Source organism: Podarcis pityusensis (genome assembly GCF_964106645.2).
Source record: "Podarcis pityusensis genome assembly, chromosome: Z".
Lineage (NCBI taxonomy): Eukaryota > Metazoa > Chordata > Lepidosauria > Squamata > Lacertidae > Podarcis > Podarcis pityusensis.
The window spans coordinates 17,945,263-17,969,707 of NC_138044.1; the positions used below are offsets into that span (position 1 = coordinate 17,945,263).

At 44.6% G+C, this 24,445-nt stretch overlaps 1 long non-coding RNA gene across 1 annotated transcript in view; it reads left to right on the plus strand.

Annotated features, from left to right (window-relative positions):
- Positions 1–908: 908 nt before the first annotated feature.
- Positions 909–24,445, plus strand: part of LOC308468092 — a 37,392-nt gene continuing 13,855 nt past the window's right edge. Inside the window, exons 1-2 of the long non-coding RNA XR_013981465.1 lie at positions 909–969; positions 14,469–14,627. This is a non-coding gene — a long non-coding RNA (uncharacterized lncRNA). The remainder of the gene's footprint in view (positions 970–14,468; positions 14,628–24,445) is intronic.

Sequence of the window (24,445 nt, forward strand, 5' to 3'; positions counted from 1 at the left end):
GGCTTAGATCAAGGGTTCCCAAAGTGGGCAGCGGGATTACCAAGGGAGTTTCTAAAAAGTCAGGGGGCAGCAGGGGGGCACTGGAGGTGCAAATGACTATCAGACTTTGAAAAGTTCATATTTTTAAAAATCAGTTAAACAAAATCAGTTCGATTGAATTTTGAATAAATGCATAGCCTCCAATGAGGCTATTTCATTTCTCCAATGAAAACACCCTATTCTACATTAGGAAGCTTCTCCTGCATTTGATCTCACTGCACACAGAGACATCGTACAGATACACACATATATCGGTCGCCTTGAGCCGATGGCAACCTCGCAGCCTAACCTACCTCACAGGATTGTTGCAAAGAAAAAAATGTGTGAGGGGAAGGATCGTGTACAACATGAAACATAATGTTAGCTTCACACTGCCTTGAGTCTCTATCAGGGGAAAAGGCTGGACGACAACAACAACAACAACTGTGAGAATGATCAGGAACATACCAGAGAGTAAATCCTAGTGAACTCAATGGGACTTAGTTCTGAGTAAAACTGCTTAGGATTGCAGTTTAAAGACTTCACAGTTTACCCAGTTACCTGGCAGTTGAATACAGTAGGATTTACTTTTCAGCACGTGGTGTAAGGCTCCATTTACAATAAAGGAATAAACACTCCACGCGTTTCCTAAAAGATATCAGGCTGCAGAAGCATTGCAGTTAAAGAATTTAAAGCAGATTGGTAACATTTCCTTTAAAATTATAGGAAGGGCTTCATATGCCAGCTTCACCATTTCCTTCATTTGGTGCAGGGATTTTGTTTTCAGTATAAACAGAAGTCCATTTTTGTCCCTACACACACCGCTTTTAATTGTTCTCTAACACGGGAAGGGGAGGAAAAAGGAAAACCTGGACATTGTGGAATCAAATCAGAAACTGGGATGTCTTCTGTAATTTCGGGAATGTCCCTGGAAAACAGGGATACTTGGAGGTATGTAAATGTGCAGTTAATTAACACTGTTTTCAATTTTATTGTGTGGGGAATGCAAAATGCTATTATGAGTGTTACACACACACACACACACACACACACACACACACGGCACGGGGAATGGGAATGAGTAGGAGACAAGGGGGTACAGGCCTGTAAAGGTTTGGCAATCGCTGGCTTAGATCATAAGCAACAAGAATCTGATGTGGGACTGCCTTTAGGCGATGAAGCAGAGCTCTGGGAAATGCCACATCAGAAAGAGTCTGGCATATTAAATAAATGTGCAAAGAAAGAAAGAGTCTGGCTACCAGCATGGGGGTGTGGGTGGGACATCTAGTTGACCATGGAAATGTGGGGGTGGGGTAAAGCAGTTTGGTGGGTCTGCATTTTTCCCCAGTGACGTTTCAGAGGAAAGAAAAAGACCACTTGCAGAGCCTGTGGTCAGTCCTTTTCCCATAAAGAAAAGGCTTGAGTATTCTGCCAGCCTCGTCTTTTAGTCAGGGATGTGGAGGGGTGGCCAGGCAGGGGATCCTGTGTGAGTCAGTAAAAATATGGTCTTCTGCAAAAACCTTCCTTGACACAGAAAAGGGATTTTTGCTTCTTCTGAGAGTGGCTGAATTTGCCCATCTTAGTTTATCTGATCTTTAGTTCAACACATGCTGGCTATTTATTATTATTTTTAAGTCCTTATGAAAAAATTTCAAATTGTTCAGTCCAACCCCAAGAGAGACAGTGTGGTTAGAGTGCCAGAGTAAAACCTGGGGGAACCCAGTTCAATTTCCCCCCACTTAGCCATGAAGCTCACTGGGTGACCATGGGCCACAGTTGCTGCCTTGAGTACCTTGGAGAGGAAAAAAATATGCAATATCAATGCAAAAATAAAATAAATCAAAATAATATACATATTTTAATGAATATTTCCATAACAGACACATTTGTGCAAGCTATTCTGCCTAATATAGGGCACTTTTATTCAGGCTGCACCTAATAAATGCATTCTTGTGAACGTTGTTTAGTCAGAGAACTGCATTGCAAAATCTGAATGTGTGAATTCTGAAGGAAGGCTGTATTTCAGTCCTCATGTTGTTGTTTTTCCAGAGAGCGTGAAATTGATAAAAGCCAACTTTAAACGTAAAATGAATTTAATTTCTCCCCCATCTCTATTTGTGAGTAGAACCTCATTGAATGCTACCCATAGATACATATTGGGCTGTACACAGTGCTAGTCCTACGTAAAGCAGACCAGCTGAAATCAATGGCCCTAAGTTAGTCATGCTCATTTATTTCTGTCTTGGTCCTCAGGAAGTGTGGGGGGGGGGCTCTCCTTTGTTGGAGGTGTTCAAGCAGAGGTTGGATGGCTACCTGTCAGGGATTCTTCAGCTGCGATTCTTGCATTGCAGGGGGTTGGACTGGATGACCCTTGGGGTCCCTTCCAACTGTGATTCTAGCCTTAAGTGGTGGTGGATGAGCTTCTTTCCATGGCGTAATGGGTCAGTATATCTGGCTTCTGTTAACTAGTGTGTGGGTCAGCTTCAAAGCTCAGAACTCATCCCTTAGAAAACATCTTCCCTTACCTAGGCCAGGGTTGGGGAAAGTGGACCACCCCCTGACCTTCTTGGCCTACAATGCCCCATCATCATGCTTTGCTGTTGGCCTTGATGGCTGGGGCTGGCAGAAGGTTGGGCTCTGATAACATCTGGATGGCATCTACATTTGCTGCTGTTCCAAGGTGTGTGTCTGAACCCACATGTATACTCATGTATATCCCTACACAGACTAGGACCTTTGCTAGAGTTATAACATGTGTTCATTGTGAACAGGTGTTTGCCCTTAACCTTATGACCCAAGAGGTTCACACATAAGAGGAATTTTAAAAGGTTTGTCTATTACATGAAAGTGACAAGAGCATCTGGATGCTGCTTCAGACAGCAAAGTTACAGTGTAGGCAGGCAGCAAAACACACACACTCAATACAGAGATTCTAAAGAGCAAAGGAAGGATCCCTATAATAGAATCATAAAGTGGGAAGGGACCCTAGTTCAGCCTCCTGGAATGCAGGACTCTGCCGCTGCCATTCATGGGGATTGAATCTGCAACCTTTGCATTATCAGCACCACGCTCTAACCAAATAAGCTATTCAGCTGACTGAAAGCCTAGAGAGAGTGAACAAGACAATTTTGCCACAGAGCCACACTTATATGTAAAGCAAAAAAGGGAGGGAGGGTAGTATACCTGTCTTGAAGTGAAGTGGTGCCAGTCTGGTCCTTGAGAGTTGTTATGTACTAAGCTTGGATCCTAATGTTGGAGCTGTGAGAGCCAACCAACCATTGAAATCTGGGTTTTGAATACTGTTCTCAGCCAATGTTAGGTCACGGAGAAGGGAGGGGGTCTTTGGGAAGAGTGATTTGTCACCTCTGTTTCTATTGCCTGTTCCTAAAGTTTCTTGACTATTATTTTGTTTACCTTCCTTGGTTTGGTAGTAGAAAGAATGCTGGTGAGAAATGACTATCTTGTTATCTTAGCTTTCCCCCCAAGTTTAACTTGGGTGGATTCTATTGTGTATATGGAAATTCATTCTTTTTACAGGAGATGTTAATTAAATTTTATGGGCAACAGGTTACTGTGCTGATCTTTACGTAAAGTCTTAGGAGATCGGGTAACCTTCTAGAACACGTTCAGGATAAAGACTTGCACCGGGGTCAAGAAATTTCATTGAGAAGTATATTTTATATCAAGCTATGCCAACTATGCTGACACCATGATCTACACCTATAAACTGTAGGAAAAGTTGAGGTTGGCATTCACCATTACAGTACCCTGGATCAAAATGATGAGCTGGATTCTCCACCTCCCTATGCTTTGAATTCTGAATCAATTTCACTCCGTATAAGTGACAGTCAGCCTGCTGTCAAGCAAATTAACGCACAGCCCTCAGGTTTTTGACACTGAGACAAATGCCTTATAGCAGCTATGTAGAATGTAAAATCCTCCCTCCAAACATGCAAAATCCCTTCCAAAAGAACTCAACACACACACACACACACACACACACACACACACACAGAGGCAGGGTAACATGTTGTTGCAAGACCATCCGACTAAGGTAATTTAGTCTAATTTAGTCTTAGTCTAAGGCACATCAACAGGTAAGTCTCAGTATAAATAAAAATTGTTGTCTTCCTTTGGACGGCAGTCTTGGAAGCTCTGCCTTTTGTAGGATGATCCTCTGCACACTTACATGAGAGGAAGCCCTGCTGAATAAAAACATCAGAAGAACTTGCTGCATCAGGCCATAGGGGTTGCATCTAGTCCAGCTTCCTGTCCTCACAGTGGCCAACTGGATGCCTATTATGAGAAGCTCACAAACAGGATCCGAGCACAAAAGCCCTCTTCCTTCTTGTGGTTTCCAGAAACTGGGGTTCGGAATCATAGAGTCATAGAACTGTAGAGTTGAAAGGGACCCTGAGGATCATTCTAGTCCACCCCCCCCCCCGCGATGCAGGAATATGCAGCTGTCTCATAAGGGGTTTGAACCTGCAACCTTGGCATTCTCAGCACCATGCCCTAACTAACTGAGCTATCAGCACTGCTGCCTCTGCATAGCCAACATTGGCTAGTAGTCATTGAGAGCCCTCTCCTCCCTGAACGCAATGCCCAAGGGTCTGACTCAGTATAAGGCAGCTTTCCATGTTCCTATTTAATTCTGCCCATGCCCTTTTATTCAGAACCATGAGGACTGGAATCTTTCGTCTTCCTTTAGAGGAAAGGCTGCAGCTCAGTGTTGGAGCATCTGCTTTGGATGCAGGAGGTCCTAGCTTCAGCCCCTAGTGTCATCTCCTGGCAGGGCTGGGAATGTCCCCTGCCTGAAACCCCGGAGACCTGACGCCGCCAATCAGTGTTGACAATAGTGAGCTGGATGCACCATTGGGTCTAATTCAAGAGAAGGCAGCTTCAGCCACTCCTATGCATGCAAATATTAAGCAGCATATTGAGTGTTTAGGTTCTGTTTTCAACATGAGCAGCCAGGAGACTTCAGCAACCCAGACACACTTCCTATAAGTGCTGTTGATGACTTGATCTCCATACCATTCTGCAGCCCACCCCCTCCCCTTCCCGCTTAACTCCAATATTAACCTCTGACCCCTCCTGATCCAGGATCCAGGGCTGCTCCAAAGCATCTTCTTGGCCTCTTGGCTGCCGTTTATCATGTGGCTGATGACATGGGACATATGGAGCTGTTCATTACCATATTGTACGTTTCTTGAAAGGAAGCCTTCTGGTACATTCCATCAGGCCGAGTCATATGGTGGAACGGGGCCAACTCTGCAATGCTTCCTTTCCTCCTCCCCTCTTCTCCCTCCTTGACTTCCACCTCTCCTAGCCTGGCCTTGGGACTCTTCTCTTACAAGGCCTCCCTTGCAATTGATGTTGAAAGCAGCGGCTGTGAAAAGGGCAGATTCCACACTAGGGATTGTTAGGAAAAGGAACTGAAAATAAGACTGATGATATCACAGTGCCTGGAAACCACAGGAGGGGAGAATGCTCTTATGTTTGAATCCTGCTCATGAGCTTCCCTTTGGGGCATCTGATTGGCCACTGTCAGAACAGGATGCTGGGTTAAATGGCCTCCCTCTGGCCTAATCCTGCAGGGCTCTTCTTACATTTTACCTTCACTGTCAGAGGGAGTATGCCTCTGAATAACTGTTGCTTGAAATCGCAAGAAAGTTAGTTTTGCAGTCAGGTCTTGCTTGGAGGATTTCCCACTGAGGCATCAGTTTGGCCACTGTGAAGACAGGATGCTCAGCCTCATCCAGCAAGGTTCTTCTCATGTACTTATCAAATATTTTTGGCACAGGACAGGCAACTCCCCATTTACGTGGGGGGTTGTGTTCCAAGGCACCTTACGCGTCAGCAGGACGTGAATAAGCCTGCCCTGTTCCACCACCCCCCTTGTGGTGCCCCAAAAGGCACATACATCAACAATTGTGCACGTGCTGATTCCGTGGAAATGGGGAGTTGCCTGTACTATTTTATACCAGCTGCAGATTGTGAGCCCATGCCACCTCTTACAATTCAGGAGAACATACAGTGGAACACAAGCTCTCTGTTGGATCCTGTATGACACACAGAGCAGACGCTCCAAGAGTTCCCCATTTTCCAGGGACGTCCCAGATTTACAGAAGCCATCCGAATTTCCGATTTAATCCCAGAATGTCCTGCTTTCCTTAGGACGTCCCTATTTTCATCGGAGAAATGTTGGAGGGTATGGAGTTATCCAACCCCCGAGCCATCTGAAGGCAGCCTTATATAGGGAAGTCTTTTTTTTTTTAATGATATTTATTAAAATTTCAGAGAATACAAGAATTACACAAAAACAAAAAGTAAAAATACAAGAAAATACAAAATACAAATTACAAAAAAAGAGTAAAAGACACTTAAAAAGAGGGGAAAAAAGAAAAAGAAAAATAGATCATTCTTTCCATACCTTACATTTATATCCTTGTTTCCCTGACCTCCTCATACCTCCCTTTATTGTATTCCAGTTCAATTAGTTAAGTCAGCAATTTCTTTCCCTCTTTGTTTTCTCATGATTCTTTAACTTAATATACTATAACTTTAAATTTTCATCTGTTATCAGTCCTTTTTTACCTACACCTTTATAACATTACTGCTTAAACCACCTAGCTTCATTCCAACATCATTCTAACATTCATTAATTTTACAATATTTCTGTAAATAGTCTTTAAATTTCTTCCAATCTTCTTCCACCGACTCTTCTCCCTGGTCTCGGATTCTGCCAGTCATTTCCGCCAATTCCATGTAGTCCATCACCTTCATCTGCCATTCTTCCAGAGTGGGTAGGTCTTGTGTCTTCCAATACTTTGCAATAAGTATTCTTGCTGCTGTTGTGGCATACATAAAGAAAGTTCTGTCCTTCTTTGGCACCATTTGGCCGATCATGCCCAGGAGAAAGGCCTCTGGTTTCTTTGGAAAGGTATATTTAAATACCCTTTTCATTTCATTATAAATCATCTCCCAGAAAGCCTTAATCCTTGGGCACGTCCACCAAAGGTGAAAGAATGTACCTTCAGTTTCTTTACATTTCCAACATTTATTATCGTGCAAGTGATAGATTTTTGCAAGCTATATAGGGAAGTCTTTTAATGTTTAATGTTTTTTAATGTTTTTATATGTTGGAAGCCACTCAGAGTAGCAACCCAGTTAGATGGGTGCGGAATAAATAGTAACATTATTATTATTATTATTATTGAATAGGGTGTCCCAATTTCCATCAGAGAAATGTTGGAGGGTATGACAGAGCAAACTTCTTATGACACAAAGTTACTGCAGTCTTTTTAGCATTAATGTCAGATGCCCACAGAAAGAAGGTGACCTCTTCAGAGTTTCTGTCCAGATGCTCATCATCATTATCCCTTGGGATTATGAATCCTGCAGCCGGCTTTCCTGGAGAGCACCTTTGCCGTGTGGCTTCATCTCCTTAGCAAACACATTTTTGGACCGTGAGTCAAGTTTCATGGAGGTTTCTTAATCACACCACAAGCATCCTTGATTTATGTGTACTTTCCACCAGAAGACGTTGTTTAGCAATGTGGGAAAGGGCACTTGGAAACAGTTAGTAAGAGCCTGAAGTAGAGGCTCTTTGTATTGAGGGATAGGTAGCAGAAATACAATTGATTAGGTCCTTTCCAAGTTGGGCCATCTGCTCTTTTTTGCAGTGTGGGAACATACACAGTATTTCCCGACATCTCCAGCTGGCAAACATTTTTGCAATTAGATGCATGTAGAAGAGTATTTTTTAGCCACTTTGAGAACAGGATGCTAAACTAGATGGGCCATTTGCCTGATCCAGCACTGCTCTCCATTTTATTGTTGTTATTATTTAACAATTTTCTATACTGCCCATCATCTGAGGATCACAGGACAATGTACAATATGAAGACATAAAAAATTATATGATGGTAACAATACCAGTACCTCGCCCTACAGACAGTTTAAAATGCCATAGATTGTTTAATTGGCCAAAGGCCTGGAAGAAGAGGATTCCTTTTCCCTAAAGATACATAAAGAAAGCACTAGGTGAGCCTCACTGAGGAAAGCATTCCATAAACAGGGAGCCACTGCAAAAAAGGCCCATTCTCATGTTGCCACCCTCTGGACCTCTTGTGGAAAAGGGCCTCAAGATGATGATCATAGGGTCCATGACGGTTAACATGGAGAGAGGTGGCCCTTGAGGTACTGCGGTCCTGAGCCATTTAAGGCTTTGTAGGTCAAAACCAGCACTTTGAATTGGGTCCAGAAACTAATTGGCAGCCAGTGCAGTTGGGCCAGAATTGACACTTGTCCCAGTGATCAACCTGGCTGCTGAATTTTGCACCAGTGGGCATTTCTGAACTGTCTTCAGAGGCAGCCCCATGTATAACATGTTGCAGTAATCTAACCTAGAGTTTACCAGAGCCTAGATGACAAAGGTTAGGCTATGCCTGTCCAGATATCCAAAGAATCGTCAAGCTACAATTCTCAGAGTTTCCTGAAAAGTGGGCTTGATTGTTAAAGCGCCCTAGTGATTGCTGCTCTGTGAGGGGAATGGGAGCAGGTGTCTCCAAGCAACTCTCAGATCCCAGGATTCTTTGGGGGAAGCCATGACTGTTTAAAGTGGTAGGATACTGCTTTAAATGAATAGTGCAGGTGGGGCCTATTACTAGCATTGAATACCAACCGTGGGCCCCAAACAAATTCATTTGCAGGAGGGACGCTGTGATTGCACCAATTTAGTGAATTGAATTGAACATACTGTACACTTGAAATGACAATACTGTACTGAAATTATATTTGCAGAGATGAGTCTGAATATGTAACAGATTCAGGAGGAAGAGCCTGGCTGCTGGATCATATCAAAGGCCTATCTAGCCCAGCATCCAATTGCCAAAAGTGGCCAACCAGATGTCTGTGGAATGCATTAAGGAAACCCCTCAAATCTCCCATTCATGGCTCTCTGCATCAGAGGCATGCTCGTGATTCTCAACAACTGGTATTCAGAGGCCTGCTTCCTCTGATCCTGAAGGTAGCATATAGAACATGAGAGCCCTGCAGATTAGATCAAAGGCCCATCTGCTCCAGCATCCTGTTCTCACAGTGGCCAACCAGATGCCTATATTGGAAACCAAAAAGCAGGACACGCATACAGTTCTCTCCCCACGTGTGATTCCCTACAGCTGGCACTGAGAAGGATGCTCCATCAAATCTTGGAGGCAGTACACAGCCTTCAGGACTATGAGCCATTGAGAAAATAAGAAAAGATGGCTGGATCAGGCCAATGGCCCATCTAGTCCAGCATCCAGTTCTCACAGTGGCCACAATTGGAAGCCCTCAATCAGAACCTGAGCACAAGAATACTCTCTCCTCCTATGGTTTCCAGCTGAATCGTGTTTAGTAGCCATTAATAGCCTTTTCCTCTATTAATTTGTTCAACCGATTTTAAAAGCCATCGAAATCAGTGGCCGCCATTCCATCCAGTGGGAATGAGTTCCATAGTTCAACGATCCTCTTATCTGTCCCGAATCTTCTAACATTCAGCTTAGATCTGTATAACGGCACAATGACACTGGCATTTTATTTCCAGTTCCTTCCGTGGTGATCCCTAGGGTTGGTTTGCCTTTTTCATGACCAAGAAACTGGGCCAACATCTTTATTGAGCTTTCTAATATGACACCAAGAACTCACCCTGGTCTGATCTTCTTCTTTGGCGATCATTTGTGGCTGAATAAAATTCCCTTCCATGAACACGGTTTTAACAGTGAGTTTGTAAGTGACCGTGGAGGTAAATTCTGGATCCACACGTCCTTCTGCAGTGGGGACATAGGATTCCAGGTGGGAGTTGATCAGTGAGGATTTGTTGAATGTGCCTTCCTCTCATCCCTTACATCCTGCGTTTGAGCATCTTCAAAGTCCGTGACACCTTTGGTAAAGGCTGTTCTCCAATTGGAGAGCTCACAGGCAGTGTTTCTCAGTTGTTGGTGTTTATACTACATTTTTTAAAGATTTGCCTTGAGAATCTTTAAACCTCTTTTGTTGACCACCAGCATTACGCTCTCCACTTTTAGGTTTGGAATACAGTAGTTGCTTTGGAAGACGATAATCAAGCATCCAAACAACATGACCAGTCCAACGAAGTTGATGTTGAAGAATCGTTGCTTCGACACTAGTAATCTTTGCTTCTTCCAGTACACTGGCATTAGTTCACCCGTCTTCCCAAGTGATGTGTAAAAATTTTCGGAGACACCGTTGATGGAATCTTTCAAGGAGTTGGAGATGGCATTTATAAGTGGTCCATGTTCAGACCCTAGGAGTATGTACATGCAATGAAGATTTTTTTTGCCCCAACATGCATAACTCTTTACACTTGTTGACACTGAATTGCACTTTCCATTTTACCACCCATTCACTCAGTTTGGAGAGTTCTTTCTTTCTTTCTTTCTTTCTTTCTTTTAACCAGAACTGCACACAGCCTTCTGGAAGTCAAAGGCTCCTGGAATATCAACAAGACGTCATCCTCAGATGCATTTGTTTCAGCACTTCAGCTGAAATATAAAGGATGCTTCGAAGCTGGAAATGATTCAGGAGGAAGCAACTAGGGTAATAATAATAAAAAAACGTTATAATCACATGTGGAGACAGTTGAAAGGGAGGCTCTTAAACTCTGAGGAAATATTAAGAGGGGTCTATCCTGACAGTTTTCAGATTTTTCAAAGGATGTCAAAGGGGAGAGGGGATGGTTCTTCCCTCTGCTGTTCACCTGATGTTAGGAAGTAGAATCATACAATTGTAGAGTTGGAAGGGACTCGAGGGTCATCTAGTCCAACCCCAGGTGAGCTCCCCCATTGGTCTGGAGGAATGCTGCAGGTAGCACACTTCCCCTGTGTGCCCTCTTTAACAGGCCAGCTGCAGCCAGATGCAACTGAAATTTTTATCACTTTTTAATTTTATTTGCTTATTTATTAAAACACAACCCATTTTTATGTCATACATACATGCATATGGGATTTTTGATAAAGAAAAAGAAGAAAGGGTGTGACTGGCATGACCAGCTGCCGCATAATTCCTGTTCTGCACTTGTAAGAACTCAAACTTTTAGTGTGGCGGCACCTACACTTTGGAACTCCCTGCCTCTTGACATCAGGCAGCTGCCTTCAATGTACTCTTTTTGACATTTGCTGAAAACCTTTTTGCTCAGACAAGCTGACTCAGATGTTTAGCATGCTGATGCAAGTTTTTAGCTCATTGTTACATTAACTTTGTGAAAGGTTCAGATTATTGATATTGATTTTTCCTATTGATATTTAAAAAATATTTTTGTAAACTGATTTGAGGGCTTGTTTTACAATCAAGCAGTACATGAATTTAATGAAATAAAATAAAAAATACAAGTTTTTCATTTTTAAGCAAATATAAAGGAGACTGTTATTTATCAAATGTATTAAATAATGTTTTTAAATGACTGAACTTTCAGTTAAACATAGTGGGTTTCATTCACATTTAGACGTAGTTGAAAATCATCTACATGTAATTCCCTGCCTCTTGTTTTACACTGATTTGATTCAGAATTGAGCCCCTCCAAATACCCCCTCAATTTATCGATTTGCACCAAAATAAATTGGGGAGAGGGGTCACTTTGGTGACTCTTAGGGGGAAGGACTGTCCAAACCATCCCAGCAGTTTTGCTTAACCTCAGAACCAGCTGCCACAGCAGTGTGGAACATCTGGACTGGGAGCTGACTGAGTGGCCCTCCAGAGTCTTCTTTCTGGCTCTTGAAATCTCCCCAGGTCTTACTCAAAAACTAAGACACACCAAAAATGCAAATAACATTGTTAACTTTCTTAATCTGCTGACTCACTTCCTATACTTTGTGATCTCGTATTTTATATATCCTCAGAATAGCAGGGACTAGAAACTTGCTTGAAAGCTGGATGATTATTCCCACGATTGCACACAGGAGACATATTCGTGGCAACCCTGGGCAAGATTCCCTTTAAGGACTCTGGTGGGGGCAGGGAGAGCTGAATCTACATCCTCCAGACACCACATCCTGAGTCAATCAAAACAAAAAATTAAAATCCTGGGCACATCTGGAGCCCTGGCCTTGATGCTCTGCTAACTGAGCAGCAGGAAAAGGAAATTGCTTTGGGAGCGACTGATGATGCAACCGTGGGTTAGAAAGGGTGGGGTGGAGCAGGTCAGAAGGGAGAGGTTGAATGCCAATACCAAGCGGGAAAGAACAAAGAGAAGCTGTCCCAGAATGATGTTGTCTATCATCCAGAGAGGGAAGGGTTTAAAACAGCTGGCATCATGCAGGGAGAATTTCTTTGCCTGAGCCAGAACTAAACAAGGGGCAAGTCCCAGACCTGCTGCCCTTGTGGATGATATAATCATAGAATTGTAGAGTTAGAAGGGAGCCCAAGGGTCATCTAGTCCAACCCACTACAGTGCAGGAATCATTGTTTTAAAATTGCCAACAGATGGCCATCCAACCTCTGTTTAGAAACCTCCAGTGAAAGAGACTCCACCACCTCCCAAGGGAGCCGGTTCCACTGTTAAATGGCTCTTACTGTCAGAAAGTTCTTCCTAAAGGCAGTGACTCTAAAAGGCTGTGGCGTGTCACACTGGTGTGCCAGGAGAGGATGGCAAGCGTGGTAGGAAGATTCAAGGACAATCAAAGAAACATTTTGGTACTATACTACACTGGAATGTTTGTTTGTTTGTTTGTTTGTTTGTGCCCGGGATTTAGCAGAATATGGTTAGATACCTTTTCCAAATCAAGCACCGCTAGTTGCTTATTTTTGTTTTTCATTGTATTTCTTTTCAATAAAAAATATGGTGTGGTGCAAGCAAATTTTTGTTCTGAAAGTGCGGCACAGAGTAAAAAAAGCTTTTGAACCACTGTCCTAAGGTATAGTCAGAATCTCTTTTCTTGTCATTTGAATCCACTAGTTAATCTCAGGGTTATGGGTTCGAACCCCCACTTTGTGCAAAAGATCCCAGCATTGCAGGGGGTTAGACTAGTTGACCCTCGTTGGGCCCTCCCTACTGTACAAGTCTATGAAAAGAGTCCTTCAAACAGCAGAAACCAAGTCTGCTCCATATTCCATGTAACTAGGCTCAGAACAAGTCCTATAGGGTATCCTAATGCATATGCATGATAAATATAAATAAATATTTAAGGGACAAAACAAACATTGTGTAGGAGATGCATTTGACAAATTAATTTCTTTATTTGAAAATGTATTTAGGGACCACCTTCCTGCCCACAGGGGCCCTGAAGCAATATAATGCAATATAAAAGTAGTCAGAGGACATTCTCAATCCCACCTGGAGATGCCAATGGGCGGCTGAACCTGGGACCTTCTGCATGAAAAGCAGGTGCTCTAAAACTGAGCTATGATGGCTCTTCCCAGCAACATAGGTAGTTGTCAGATAACTGGTACAATTAGCTCAGTATTGCTTGCACTGACCGGCAGTGGCTCTCCAGGGTTTCAGACGGGGATGTTCCCAACCCTACCTGGAGATGTGGGGAAGATGATGATATTTACTTATTTATGCCCCACTTTTCCCCCTGACCAGACTCAAGGTGGCTTACAGATGAAAACAAGAACTGCTAAACACATAGAAGGATCAATCATTAAAATACAATTAAATATGGGTAGAATTAAAACTATATACATATATAGAATCTGTTTAAAAACATACTGTTGTGAGTTGCAGGGCAGGGGAGTGGGGAGGAGGAAGTACCCTGTATGAGAGACCCTTCCAACCCCTGGAACCAGCAAGTGTTAAAATATGAGCCAGGTTAGTGTTGAGGCGATCGCCTGGTTATGAGCCATTAAGAGAACAAAGGAAGGAGGGTTCTGTGCAAGATGACAAATGGGTGGGGCTTCTCACTCAATTTGGAGATAGTTAGAAGGACAAAGCCTGAATTTAGAGCTGAGTTGCAGTGATGTGACCTAGAAATAAAACAGCAAGCTGGAGAGCCAGAGAGCAATGTTTGATGTCTGTTTGAATCTAAGACTGCAGCTATGGGAGAAACAAGACCTGCTTGGCATGTTAATGGTGTGAACCCCTCCATCATAGGCTAAACCGTAAATCATAAAGACACCACAGTCTCTTCTGTGCCTCATTTCAAAAGCAAAAACAAGCCCTGGCTAGCACCTGCAGCACCTAGAGTGGATTGAACCTGGGACCTTCTACATGCAAAGCAGATGCTCTACCACTGAGCTGCAGCCGTTGATTTCCCAGAACACTGTGCCTCTGATTGAAATCAGCTGCTTTTAGGTTGACCAACAACACTGGAAACCTGTGATCTTCCATATCACACAATGGTTTAGGCACAACATGATTGACGGAACAGCAAACAACATGGATTTATTTTTGTTGTTGCTTGTTTTGACATTTCTTTTTGTATGACAACTGTGATTCGATTTCAAAGCACACCTTGGGAGCCAAGATGCCTCTTCCTAGAAAGCCAAAGACAGAGAGGACTCACACGATGGCAACACCTGGGATTTAGGCGTGCAGGAGAGGCTTCTAGTAGAATGCAAAGCACATGGAGCAGGTCTTGCCTGCTTCTCCAAATTGAGGCCATGCTGTGAGTATGCAAGATTGCTTTTAATTTGTACATATCCCAAAAACAGCAGAAAGGGAGGGAGGGAGGCAGGGAGAGAGTATGGTCCTTTAGGGGAAAGCAGTGTCAAATCTCACTTCCTTTTCCAGATAGTTTTAGGAATCTTTGCTCCCCTGCTCTCAGTTGCCTTCATTTGGTCATTCCCTCACTGTGAGGTTACAGGGAACCAGGCAAAGGGGCCTTTTTGGTAGTTTCGACCGCCCTGTAGATGCCCTCCTGTCAGATGTCAAGGAAATAAACAACCATTTGGCTTTTACAAGCCATTTGAAGGCAGCCCTGTATAGGGAAATTTTTAATTTTTGGTGTTTTAAATATTTTGTTGGGAGCCACCCAGAGTGACTGGGGCAACCTTCTCAGATGGGAATAATAATAATAATAATAATAATAATAATAATAATTCATTGAAATCATCCTGTAACTCAGTCTGATAGGCCATGTAGTACCTGTCCCACCATCATGTTTGCTGCGTGATCCCTGATTTGCTGAAATCATCCCATGGTGTCATGGACTGGCTGCATGCAGATAAGTGGTGGGAGGCACCAGCAAGGGAGACCCCAAGGGAACCCCCAGGGGAAGAAGGCTTGGAGCCCAAGGGCTGATGGTGGGATGACAATGAGTGGAGAAGAGGAGGCAGACTGGGAGGATGAGATATTGGAAGTTGAGGAGGTGAAAGGGTTTAGTGAGCAGGAAGAGGCTGTGGCAGAGAGCAGTCCAGAGGAAGGAGGGAATGGGAGCCAGGAGACAGAGGTGGGGCAGGCTGCTGAAGAAGCCAGGGAGTCTCCCCCTCCTGCTGCAACCTGGTCCCCTCCTTCTGTTCTCCCAGAACACACAGAGAAATAAAGAGGGTGGAGCAACGAGAGGCAAGAAGACAAAGCCTTGGGTTGCTGGGGGAGGAGCCTTAGACGGCGTGGGAACGTGGGGATCTTCAGTCCTCACAACTGCCTCATTGGGGCAAGACCTACTGGGAAGAGTTGCTGTGATCACTAGGCCTGCAACATTTTGGTTTCTTAAGAGTTTCCCAGACATTCAGCTGACACTGCTTTTGGATACAGTATTCCGTATACGTCTGGGAAATTCCAGATGTATGGCAACCCTAGGTTTCTATGAATAAAGAGTTAACTTCACTGACACTGGGTGTTTTAATGCTGACCTGCTCCTGACTCCAGCTCCCGACACATGGCCACATTCACACAGCATTACGATACTACTGTCAACAGTCATGGCTTCTGCCAAATAATGCAGGGATCTATAGTTTGCTAAGGTTATTGAGAGTAGTTAGGAGACATCCCCCCACATCCCCCAAGTCCTCCCAGAGCCATAGTTCACTGTGAAGAGGAATTGACTGTTTAACCACTCTGGGAATTGTAGTTCTGGGAGGGAAACAGGGCCCCCCTAACAACTCTCAGCACTCTTAACAAACTGCACTTCCCAGGATACTTTGTGGGAAGCCATGACTTCAAAGTGGGGCTTTAAATGCATGGTGTGGCTATGGCCTAAGATCCTGCTATTTCAGTTTGCTGCCAAAGATTCCTGTGGCTGTTGGAGGGAGGTTGTTTTGGTGGGATATTGCAGTCATACATAACTATACACAACTGCTACTTAGTGCATGAAGGGGTTAAAGACCACAAAGTTGTTGCCACAACAGCAGCAAGGATACTCATTGCAAAGTATTGGAAGACACAAGATCTACCCACTCTGGAAGAATGGCAGATGAAGGTGATTGACTATATGGAACTGGCGGAAATGACTGGCAGAATCCGAGACCAGGGAGAAGAGTCGGTGGAAGAAGATTGGAAGAAATTTAAAGACTATTTACAGAAATATTGTAAAATTAATGAATGTTAGAATGATGTTGGATAGAAATTAAGAGGTTTTTAGCTGCAATACTATAAGGGAATATGAAAAATGGATTACTAACAGGTAAAAATTTAATGCTACAATATTTTAAGATTAAAGATTAGGATAAACAAAGAGGGGAAGGATTTGCTGAACCAACAAACTGAACTGGAATACAAAAAAGGGAGGCGTGAGGAGGTCCGGGAAACAAGCTAAGGAAAAATTAGTAATGGAAAGATTGAGTTGTTTTTAACTATTTTTATTTTGTATTTTTCTTTTTTCTATTTTTATTTTGTAATATTTTGAAAACCTTAATAAATATCTTATATATATAAAAAAATAAAGACCACAAAGTTGTATTGCTAGATAGAGTCAGTTCGGTCATGCCCCCACTGATTTATTCTGTTTTCAATGGCATAATGTATTTATCTGGATTTTTTAATGTGTTGTCAAATTGCTTAGAGACCTTTGGGTAACAAGTGACTAACAAGCCATAATAATAATAATAAGAATAATAATAATAATATCGTATAGGACTTTTCAAAGATAAGAATGTACAGCAGAATGGGGATGGAGCAACTCCCCTATGAAGAAAGATTGCAGCTTTTGGGACTTCTTAGTTTAAAGAAAAGGCAAGTAAGAAGCAATATGACAGAAATTCATAAAATGATGGATGGTGTAGAAAGAATAGATAACACCAGAACCTGTGGTCATCTGGTGAAACTGAATGCTAGAAGATTCAGGACAGAGAAAAGAAAGGACTTGTTCACACAGCACAGAGTTAAACTATGGAACTCACTCCCACAGGAGGCAGTAATGACCACCAACATGGGTAGCTTTAAAAGAAGATAGGACAAAATCATGGAAGAGAAGGCTATCCATGCTCCTGGACACAATGGCTCTGCTCTGCCTTCACAGTTGGAGGCAGCCATGCTTCTGAATGCCACTTGCTGGAAGCCACGGGAGAGGAGAGGACGGCTCTTGTGCTCAGGTCCTGCTTTTGGGCTTCCCATTGGGGGCATCTGGGTGGCCACTGTGAGAACAGGATGCTGGCCTAGATGGGCCATTGGCCTGATCCAGCCAGGCTCTTACATTGGAAGAAATGTTTAATGCATAGAATCACACGCCTCTCACGAATGCTTTGCAATGGGAAATTAAATCATGCACCCTCTTAGAATGAAATTCTAAAGCCTCCTGAAAGAGAGAGAGAGAGAGAGAGAGAGAGAGAGAGAGAGAGAGAGAGAAATGGGAGCCTTCTTCAAACAGGTGAATAAAACTTTCCAGACAGCAGCAGCTACAAAAGATTTCCTCCACCCAGTCTCTAGCAATGAGGAATGGGGGCACCGTCTCAGACGCTTCTGCATCAGGAACCCGTAAGTGATTCATGAGTCACGAAAGCTTATGCCCTCTGGTTATGGAAATTGGAAAGTGACCTCCCGACACCTAGGGGGAGAGGGAGAAGTTCTTGATACAGGAGCGTTCACCTCAGGCTGCTGCTGCCGCCTGCTCCACCCTCCACTTTGCAACCAGAGCATCCTGTCAAAATGAATCAGAATCACCTAAGACATGCAGAACTACATGATGTCCTTTTCAGAATTGCCCTGGCATGTTTGCCTATGGAACATCTGTTCCTGCATACCGAGTGCCTTATTGTTTGTGTTCGCTGCCATTAGCTCAGGTGGAATTAAAGACTCCCCATCTTCTCTACAGCTGGTCCCATCTTAAGGTTGTTCTCATTCTCAGAAGACAGCAGGAGGATAAGGTTCTCTTTGCTTTGGGATCTGCCTCTTAGTGACTATTGGGTCCAGCCCTACCTGAGGAGCATAAGCACATAAGAAGAGCCCCATGGGATCAAGTCAGTGTTCCTTCTGGTCAACCATCCTGGCTTCTCACAGTGATTCCTGGCAACTGGTATTCAGAGGTGTACTGACTCCAACAGTGAAGGTAAAATATAAGAACAGCCCTGCTAGATCAGGCTGGTGGTCCATAAAGTCCAGCTCCTTGTTTTCACCATGGCCAACAAGATGCCCCAATGGGAATCTTGCAAGCAGGTCCTGAGCAGGAGAGCCCTCTCCCTTCACACAGTTCCCAGCAACTGGTATTCAGAAACATTGCTACCCCTGATTGTGGAGGCGGAGCATAGCCATTGATAGCCTCATCCTCCTTTGTGAATTCCTCCAAAATCCTCTTTCAAAGCCTTTGGAAAGTTGGTGACTTTCCAAAGGAGGCACCTGGTTGGCCACTATGAGAACAGGATCCTGGACTAGATGGGCCCCCTTTGGCCTGATCCAGCACCCAGGCTCTTTCTATGTTCTTACACCACCTCCTGGGACTGGCCCCCTGGCCCCTGAGGTCATGCTCTGGAGCTGCATTCTTCACTGAGAAAAGGGTTGGGCTTGATGCCTTTCCAGCCCTGCTTCTGACGCTGCACTGATTGCATTACTTTGTTGCACGATGTTTGGGGTGAGGGAAGGGGGTTTGCAATGGCGCCTTCCAGCAGATGCAGAAACCTTGCTAAATTACATCCTGATTGTAATCCCCTCCTGCAGATGCTCACCACCTTCCTTTTCGCCCCACAAAGCAGGCCGACAGGACTTTCGACAGACAGCATCCAATGAGAGCACGTCGGCAGTTATGGGGAGTGATTATGTTTCTCCGACGTGTGTTTTCAAATGAAGCAGATGCTGGATCCTCCCTGCTTGCCAACATCTCTCTGTTTTTAACTGCTCCTCGGGGAGCCTTCCCTTCCCTTATTACCTTTGAAAGTAGGAGTGTGGCGTCAGTGTTCAAGGAGAGAGAGAGACTGCCTGTTTCCATCCCTCTCTCCTTCTCTCGTCAGTCCTGCACAGTCTTCTCCATTCCTCACTATAGAGCCACATTTCAGTAGCAGTGATTTCTACTTTATACAAGGTTCAATCCCAGCAGCATCTCCAGGTGAGGTTGGGAATAATCCCTGTCTGAAACACTGGAGAATTGCTGCCAGACAGTGTAGACAATACTGAACTAGGTAGATCAATGTTCTGACTTAGTATAAGGCATCTCTCTGTATTCTTTTTTAATTCAGCCCTTTATTCAAAACAGGACTAGAATCTTAAGGCTTCTTGGGGAGAAGGGACGTAGACCAATAGCAGATCACTTGATTTGCAAGCAGTGTGGGATAACCAGCCTCATATAACCTACATCAGGGTGGTCCAACGCATGGTCCAAGGGCCACATGCAGACCTCTAGGCCTTTTTCGGAGGCCTTCAGCAACATTTGTCGCCCTCCCCTGCTGCTCTCGCCCTGCCTTTCCAAAACCAGGTAAGCGAGGTGCTGAGCTTTGGGAAGGCAGTGTGTGGGCTCCCTGTTCGCAAACGAAGAGGCCATAGAGTCAGAGGATATATCTGAACAGAAGAAAAGGTGAAACAGCTTGAGGTATCCCCACCACAGCTTGAGGTATCCTGGGGAGTTCCAACATCACAGGAGATCTCAATGGCAGCTACTCTCTTGCATTACAATTTTATTTATTTAAAATTTATACACTGCTTGTATAGAAGAGACTTAATATTTGGCTGGTAGAATAGTTATTTTTTACTGTATTGCTTGATCTACTTCAATAAAAACAGTTGAGAACAACTATTTAAAAACATTCCAAAAAATAAAATGAAAATGAAAACAGCAACAAACTAAAAACAGATTTAAACACACATCAACATTCTGCATGTCTGGGCAGGCTTGTCTAAACAAAAAATGTTTTTAGCAGGCATCAAAGAAAGTACAGCGAAGGTGCCTGCCTGTTGTCACTAGGCAGCGAGTTCCAAAGTGCCACCATAGTAAAAAATTAAATTCTTACAGATGCAGAGTGGGTGTTATGTAGCAGCTGTGAAAGGGCCAGTTCTGCGGACTGAAGCAGTTGAGTGAGAGTATATGGGGCAAGGGGATCTCACAGGTAAACTGGCCCCAAGTTGTTAAGGGCTTTATAAATTAATAGCAACACAGTCTTCAGACTCTGAGGACTCCAGCTTAGAGGACATAGCAGACCCCATACCTTTCAACATTTCTGCATTGAAAATGGGGATGTCCTATTCAATAATAATAGCATATATAAATACATAGTAAAACATTAAACATTTTAAAAAATGTTTCCCTATACAGGGCTGCCTTTCGATGGCTTGGGGGTCAGATAACTCCACACTCTCCGATGAAAATAGTGACATCCTACCATACCCTCCTACATTTCCCCAATGAAAAATAGGGATGCGCTAAGGAAAAGCGGGGCATTCCAGGGTCAAATCAGAAACCAGGATGGCTTCTTTAAATCCAGGACTGTCCCTGTAAAATAGGGACACTCAGAGGGTTTGGCAGCCTCCCCCAGGCCCCCAAGAGTCCACAGTTCCTACAAAAGAGGCTAAGATCCTTTGAGGGCATAGGCACTGTGCATCAGGCACAGGGCTAGGTGCTGAAAGGAAGCTGCAGTCCTATTTATCCTATGCCCCAATCAGTCTTGCCTGACCTCTAGCCTAGGCTCCAATGCTGATCCGCCGTGCTTCTTTACATTCGGGATTCTGCCTTCTTTTGATCTAGGCATAACCCTCAGTTGTGCCTCACTTTGCTTTGATGGAACCTGACCTATGCTTGGCCTGGCTCTGCTTCTTGGATTTGGAACTATGGCTATTGTGTTATGTGATTTGGTCTTTCTGTGCCTGCAGCAAGTGGACACTTGAGCTGTTAGGAAGATATCGCTTTTTGAGGCTAAGAGCTGGTCAACAGTGGAATGGACTCCCTAGGAAGATGGTGGACTATCCTTCCTGGGAGGCTTTTAAGCAGAGGTAGAAGGGCCAACTGTCCTTAGCTGTGAGTCTATAGCATTACATTACAGGGTGCTGAGTCTATAGCATTACTGAGGTAGATGGCCCATGGGGCCTCTTTTAACAATTCCATGATTCTATGAAACAGCCCCTGTTTCCATCCAGCGATCTTTATGTATTTGCTTTTGCTTCCTCTTTTGCCCAGGCTTCCTTTCTACCCTTATTTATTCGTTTGTTGCATTTTTCTGAGCTGCCCCATAACCAGTGTTACATGGTCATCTCCACCACTTTCCAAAGAGGGGAAAAATGTTCCTCAACTTGGCATCTCCTGTGGAAAATGTTAGACATCTGATCAGAATCAACACACGCTTTTCGGAGGAGAGTGTCTGCCAGCTGGTCGAGGCCAAGCAGAGACAATTAAAACAGCTTTTTGTAATGTACAATCTCCACCACCTCCCTCCCGAAAATATTAAAAGACAAAAAAAAAAAGTGTTTTCCAATAAGGCCAAACAGCTGCTCCTTGTGAGTCGAGGACCTGGAAATTTTATTATCATTATTTTATTTGTTAACTTTATATATTAATTTATTACACACACACACACACACACACACACACACTTCATCTGAGGATCCCAGGGTGACTTACAGTTAAAAACTCAAAAATACATAACTTAATAAAAAAAAACTAAGCAGATCAATGAGAAATAACATCATGGAGAGGCTGTGTGGTGGAGCAGAAGGATTTGATGGGGGAGGATATCCATACTCATGGACAGCACATCTGCTGGGCATGCAGAAGTTTCCCAACGGCATTTCCAGGTAGGGCTGAGAGAGACCCCAGCCTGAGACCTTGTGGAGCCACTGCTGCCTGTCAACGTAGAACATTGGTCTTCTGTGTTATTATTTTGCTTATAGAAAACAATGAGGACTAGAATCTTACATTGGTTTTTTTGGTAAAGAGCTATAGTTCTGTGGAAGAGCATCTGCTTTTATACGGAAAGCCCAAGGTTCAACCTGCAACATCTCCAGGTAGGGCTGGAAATGTTCCTTGCCTGAAACCCTAGAGATTGTTGAGCCAGATGAAGCAACATTTTGGCTCATTAGGCAGATTTCCAGATCCCCTCCTACCTCCAATGTCAGAGGCAGAACAATAATGACTACAATGTTTAGTTGAAGCGGATATAGCTCAGTGGCATATCATCTACTTTGCATGAAGAAGACCCCAGGTTCCCAGAGCACTTCCAGGTAGGGCTGGGAATGTCCCCTGCCTGAAACCCTAGAAAGTCCCTGCCAGTCATTGTTGACAGTACTGGATTCACCAATGGAAATCATAGAATAGTAGAGTTGTAGAGTTGGAGGGGACCCTGGGGATCATCTAGTCCAGTCCCCTGCAATGCAGAAACTTGCAACCTTGGCATTATCAGCACCACACTCTAACCAACTGAGCTATCCAGGCTCAGTGCACTTACTTTGGTACAATCACACAAAGATTCTTTAGTTGTGCTTCCTGCATTGCAGGAGGTTGGACTAGATGACACTTGGGATCCCTGCCAACTCTACAATTCTATTTGCTTAAGCTGTACAATTGGGCTAGTCTGCAAGTCCAGGTATGCTGTTTCCGTCCCTCAAATTGGCAGAATGGGTCAATGGGTCTTCTCGATTGAAAACTCCTTAGCAGACTTGTTTTGTACAAAACAACAACCACCTCCCTCCCAGAGCAGCTTCTACATTCCCACACGAAATGTCACAATGCGAGATGCAAAGCTGATTGCAGACTTGCATTTGAGGCAGTGAAAAGAAAGTCAGGTGGTTGGATGTGGGGAGGGAAATGATCTCCCACTCACCAGCCACCCCCCGCCACAACTTGGAGGTGTGTCGTTGAGATTAGAAGGCCTTTCGCTCCAGGCCACACACATCAAAACCCTGCCTTCATTTGCCTGACACTGTACCTTCTGCCAGGGGTGGATTATGATTAAGTTGGAACGTGTTTTTCCCGTGTTTTTCCCCACCTCTGAAAAAGAGCAAAGGCAGCAGAAGACCTGGGCACCCTGCCCCTGGCTGCATCTTTGAACGCTTTGCTGTTGATTGATGGAAGAGCTGGGTCCCCTTCATTTGCCAAGTCAAACCCACCTTCCAGTCCCTGCTGGTATTTACCAGTAAAGGTAAAGGTAAAGGGACCCCTGACCGTTAGGTCCAGTCGCGGACGATTCTGGGGTTGCGGTGCTCATCTCGCTTTACTGGCCGAGGGAGCCGCCGTACAGCTTCCGGGTCATGTGGCCAGCATGACTAAGCCACTTCTGGCGAACCAGAGCAGCGCACAGAAACGCTGTTTACCTTCCCGCCAGAGTGGTACCTACCGTATTTTTCACCCTATAGGACGCACTTTTTCCCCTCCAAAAATGAAGGGGAAATGTGTGTGCATCCTATGGGGTGAATGCAGGCTTTCGCTGAAGCCTGGAGAGCGAGAGGGGTCGGTGCGCACCGACCCCTCTTGCTCTCCAGGCTTCAGGCAGCTCTGCGCAACCCTCGGGAGACCGGCGCGACTTCGCGCTGGGCTCCCGAGAGCTGCGCAGAGCTGCCTGCAGTCGCAGGCTTAGCGCAGCTCTGCGCAGCCCTAGGGAGCCTGGCACGAAGTCGCACCAGGCTCCCGAGAGCTGCACAGAGCTGCCTGCATTCCGAAGCCTAGTGCGCGCTGAAGAGCACGCCCGGGCTTCGCGCAGCTCTCCGCAAGCCTGGGGAGACCGGTGCAACTTCCCGCCGGGCTCCCTAGGCTTGCGGATAGCAGGCTGTTCTCGGGGCTGGGGTCGGGGGAAGCTCGGGCTTCCCCCGCGCCAGCCCCGTGCCTGGGGGGGGGGGAATAATTTTTTTTCTTTATTTCCCCCCCAAAAAAAACTAGGTGCGTCCTATGGGGCAGTGCGTCCTATGGGGCGAAAAATACGGTATTTATCTACTTGCACTTTGACGTGCTTTCAAACTGCTAGGTGGGCAGGAGCAGGGACTGAACAACGGGAGCTCACCCCGTTGCGGGGATTCAAACCGCCAACCTTCTGATTGGCAAGCCCTAGGCTCTGTGGTTTAGACCACAGCGCCACCCGCGTCCCTCTTTTACCGGTACTTATTTTTTAAAAACACTATTCACTTTTCATTGTAAACCATCCC